A 5156-nucleotide genomic window follows, 5' to 3' on the forward strand; every position below is an offset into this window, starting at 1 on the left:
TGACACAAGTTTAAAAGAATTATCAGTAGGAACTCCTCCATTATTTCCAATTGTTTTGTTTCAAGAGAATTCACATATAGAGGAGAAATAAACAATAAAATATCACAGGAAAGGTGTTACTTGAGAAATATGGTTTTCTTTTTCAATTTCGAGAGGATAAAATTTTTAAGGGGGAAAAAATACAAGGGATGAAAAATGTTAAGGCCAATTCAAAAACTGGAAAAGTTTTAAATCTTTCAACCATCTATAAAAATTTTTCATTTTGTAATAAAAGAATTAGAGCTTTAACAATTCAAACTCTATGTGTTCCAGCGATCTCAAAGTGTGGAATTCAGACCAGCAGCACCAGCAGCACCCGGGAACTTGTTAGAAATGCACACTCTTGAGCCCTATCGCCTAAGCCGGCGGTACACGTGCGTTCACCGGGTCCCCTGAGGTAGAGATGGACGCTTTGGATAGAGTTGTAAAACCCAAAACAAAGAGAGCCAAGAGATTCCTTGAGAAGAGAGAACCGAAACTCAGTGAAAATATTAAAAATGCTATGTTGATTAAAGGGGGAAATGCAAATTCAACAGTAACACAAGTGCTTAGAGATGTGTATGCACTGAAGAAACCTTATGGCATTCTGTATAAAAAGAAAAATATTACAAGGCCATTTGAGGATCAGACATCATTGGAATTTTTTTCAAAGAAGTCAGATTGTTCTTTATTCATGTTTGGCTCCCATAATAAGAAGCAGCCAAATAATCTAGTAATAGGTCGTATGTATGACTACCATGTGCTGGATATGATTGAATTAGGTATTGAGAAATTTGTCTCCCTTAAAGATATTAAGAATAGTAAATGTCCTGAGGGAACAAAACCCATGTTAATATTTGCAGGTGATGATTTTGATGTAACAGAAGACTACAGAAGACTAAAAAGTCTTCTTATTGATTTCTTCAGAGGCCCCACGGTATCAAATATCCGCCTGGCTGGTTTAGAGTATGTTCTACACTTCACTGCACTGAATGGGAAGATTTACTTTCGAAGCTATAAGTTGCTGTTAAAGAAATCTGGCTGTAGAACACCACGGATTGAATTGGAAGAGATGGGACCCTCGTTGGATTTGGTTCTGAGGCGGACACACCTGGCATCAGATGACCTTTATAAATTATCTATGAAAATGCCCAAAGCCCTGAAGCCAAAGAAGAAGAAAAATATCTCTCATGATACTTTTGGTACAACTTATGGAAGAATTCATATGCAAAAGCAAGACCTAAGCAAACTACAAACCAGGAAAATGAAGGGGCTGAAGAAGCGACCTGCAGAAAGGAAAGCAGAAGATGAGGAGAACAAATCAAAGAGAATTAAAAAGAATTGATGGAATTTAGCCAATAACTGCATTTTTATTGTAGTCTTAAGAGAATTATGAAGCATCCATTGTTTCAGAGTTTCTTATAAGATTTTATTGTATATTTTTGTAACTTGATAATTTACCTAAACTATATATATTATATACATTATGAACAGTAACATACTAGTATTAGGTTGAAAATTATAATCTTACTGTAGATATTATACCCAGGTATGCCTTTTTCTTTCTATGATGTGACATTACCCTCTGCCCACCCCCTACAATGTCCCATGTCTCATTGGGTAGATAAGTGAGGAAGGATCTCTAGAACAACCAGTGGTATTTTAGAGAATTTTGAGTTAAGCCCTAGATAAAGGGAGGAAGTCATGGAAAGTATAAATGTTCCAAAGTAACTGTATACATGCTTAGTGTGAGCTGCCTGGAAACTTTGACCCCATCTCCCAGCATATACCTACAACCTGACTTTCCTGTTCTGCCTCAAATTCTACCAGAGATTCATTTTGAGATTTTAAGTTTTATGTCTTAGAACATAAATCTCTGAGATGTCCACTACCTGACATATTACCTTATTTTGATTATTTTAATTTCAAGAGATTCTGCTACTAAATGGAGCCTTATCCATCTTCTCAGAGAGAAAAGAAGTTTTGCTAAGGGGAAGTGAGAAAAGAGGGAATGGTAAGTTAAGGCACAGGACATTTGAGGGTACCAGGTAGCCCTAGGTAAAGGGCACACGGAGGCCCTGGGTGTTTACATACTGAGTAGGAGTAAGTCAAAGCCAAACAGCTTGTTTTGAAATTTTCTTGAAGACTGGCCCTGTGCCTAGAAAAATGGCAAAAGGCTTTCTACTTCCTATTCTTAGTATTGCAAACTTGTTTTCCCTAAATGTAAATTTTAGTTTCCTTGATTGAGTCCCTGGCAAAGAGGCTCCTTTACACAACCCAATTATGCTGTACAAGAAGAAACGTACATAAACCATGGTGTGTTATATGAAGTAAAAAAAAAAAAAAAAAATGCACACTCTTGGGCCCCACCAAGGCCTACTGAGTTGGAAACTCTGGGGATGGGTGCAACCACCTGTTTTTTAACAAGAGCTACAGGTGATACGACTGAGTGACTCTCACTTTCACACTATCACTAACCAGGTGATTATCACACAGGGTGAAACCTGAGAATCACTGACTTATTCCCAAAACATTTATACACTGTGTGCCAGGCTCTGGGGACACAAAAGGCACTGGGGACATGAAAATAAAAACTTAACATGACTCATAGTTTAATCAGTCATAAAGAAAAAGAATATCAGCCAGGAAGATTGTTTTCAAATACAAGAAAATAGGATACTCCTCTGGGTAAGCCTGGATCAGGTAGAACTGCTGAGAACATTGAGGAATTCTATTAAGATGGGGGCAATGGTTCTCAGTCAGAATCATTTGAAACATTTTTCAAAAACACAGGTCCTGGCCCTTCCCAGACCTCTGGAATCACAGCCTCCTGGAGTGGGGCTCAAGAAAACTGTATTTAACAGTTCCCTCAGTAATTCTGATGCTTACCCAGAGTTAATGGTACTGCTGCTGTAGAGTTGTCTTGGTTTCTGTGCTCTTCACCCCTCCCTCCTGGCAGCTTCTCCCCACGTTCTGCAATTGCATGTGTGCTAAGTTGCTCCAGTTGTTTTAGCCGTGTCCAGCTCTTTGGGACCCAATGGACTGTAGCCCACCAGACTCCTCTGTCCATGGGGTTCTCCAGGGAAGAATACTGGAGTGGGTTGCCGTACCCGTCTCCAGAGGATCTTCCTAATTCAGGGATCAAACCTTTGTCTCATGTCTCCTGCATGGGGAGGCAGGTTCTTTACCACCAGCACTGCCTGGGAAGTTGCTGGATCATATGGTAGCTGTATTTTCAGTTTTTTAAGGAACCTCCAGACTCTTCTCCATAGTGGCTATACTGGCTTGCATTCCAACCAATGAAATTGTCTCTGGGAGCACTGCTGGTGAGGGGGGATGTGAACGTGCCTAGGGTGAAGTGCAGTTCCCCAGCTTAAACTCTGAATCAGAATCTTTGGGGACAGGGCTCAGGAATATTCTTTTATTTTTTTACATATCCCCAAGTGATTTTCAAGTACACAACAATCTGAAATGTATTGCCTTGTGGATCTCTCTAAGAAGTTACTTTTCTACTCTCCACTACACTCCAAAGGCAACTTATCAAAACATGTTCCCTACCCTTTTTCAGTCTCTTGACATGTGTGTTGGATAAGTAATGGCCCCTCAAAGATGTTCACATCCTAATCCCTAGAATCTGTAAATCCTACATGGCAAAAAGAACTTTATAGTTATGATGAAGTTAAAGACCTTGAGATGAGTGGTTATCCTGGATGAGATAGGTGAGCTCAATATAATCACAGAGATCTTTATTAGAATTCAAAAGCAGAGACATTACTTTGCCAACAAAGGTCCATCTAGTCAAGGCTATGGTTTTTCCTGTGGTCATGTATGGATGTGAGAGTTGGACTGTGAAGAAGGCTGAGCGCCGAAGAATTGATGCTTATGAACTGTGGTGTTGGAAAAGACTCTTGAGAATCCCTTGGACTGCAAGGAGATCCAACCAGTCCATTCTGAAGGAGATCAGCCCTGGGATTTCTTTGGAAGGAATGATGCTAAAGCTGAAACTCCAGTACTTTGGCCACCTCATGAGAAGAGTTGACTCATTGGAAAAGACTCTGATGCTGGGAGGGATTGGGGGCAGGAGGAGAAGGGGACGACAGAGGATGAGATGGCTGGATGGCATCACTGACTCAATGGACGTGAGTTTGAGTGAACTCCGGGAGTTGGTGATGGACAGGGAGGCCTGGCGTGCTGCGATTCATGGGGTCACAAAGAGTCGGACATGACTGAGCGACTGAACTGAACTGAACTATGGATCAGGAAAAAAAAAAAAAAAGATGTTACAATGGAAAAAAGAGAGTGTTATAAAGATGATACACTGCTGGTTTTGAAGAAAGAGGAGGGTGTCATAAACCGGGGAATGCAAGAAGGCTTTAGAAGCTGAAAAAGGCAAGGAAACATTCTCCCCAAGAGCCTCTGAAAGCGGGGAACACACGTACACCCTGGCTGATCCATGTCAATGTATGGCAAAAACCACCACAATATTGTAAAGTAATTAGCCTCCAATTAAAATAAATAAATAAAAATTAAAAAAAAAAAAAAAAGAAAGAAAAATGAAAGAGCTTCCTAAAGGAATGGAGTCCTTCCAGCACCTTGATTTTGGCCCAGCATAAACTCATATCAAGATTCTGACCCAAATTTGTGGTCATTTGTTATAGTGGCAATAGAAGACTAATACAATGTGTGAAATACATAGGAAGGAAAGTAATTCGAGACAAGCAGTGCTAATACAAATGAAGCTTATTGCATTTAGAGATTCTTCTTTAACAAAGATGACCTATTTAGTGTTTCCTAAGCATTTATGTTTTATCAAACAATTTCTTTGATCCAGGGTCTTAATTAGACATATAGTTACAATGATCAAAGAAAATAATTCAAGGATCTTAAAAAAAAAAGCCTCAGTTGCTTGACAGCAGTAAGATTTCCTCTTTAGATTCAGTCCTCACAGTTTATCAGAAGATATGTAAGGTCACTATTGTGTACAGCTAAAGACATCATTCACTATTGTCTACACCCAGATAGCTGACAAGCCTAAAAATACTCAATTTGGAGGAAGAGTCACGAAAAATATTCATAACAGACATATTCAGTGTGATGTCATCAGCTACATAGTAAAACTTGTGAAGGAATAGAACCCC

General features: G+C 39.4%; 1 pseudogene; it reads left to right on the forward strand.

Moving 5' to 3' along the window:
* Positions 1-391: 391 nt before the first annotated feature.
* On the forward strand, positions 392-2348 carry LOC138990183 (ribosome production factor 2 homolog pseudogene; annotated as a pseudogene).
* The last annotated feature ends 2808 nt before the right edge of the window (positions 2349-5156 follow it).

This window comes from Bos mutus, chromosome 2 (genome assembly GCF_027580195.1).
Source record: "Bos mutus isolate GX-2022 chromosome 2, NWIPB_WYAK_1.1, whole genome shotgun sequence".
Classification (NCBI taxonomy): domain Eukaryota; kingdom Metazoa; phylum Chordata; class Mammalia; order Artiodactyla; family Bovidae; genus Bos; species Bos mutus.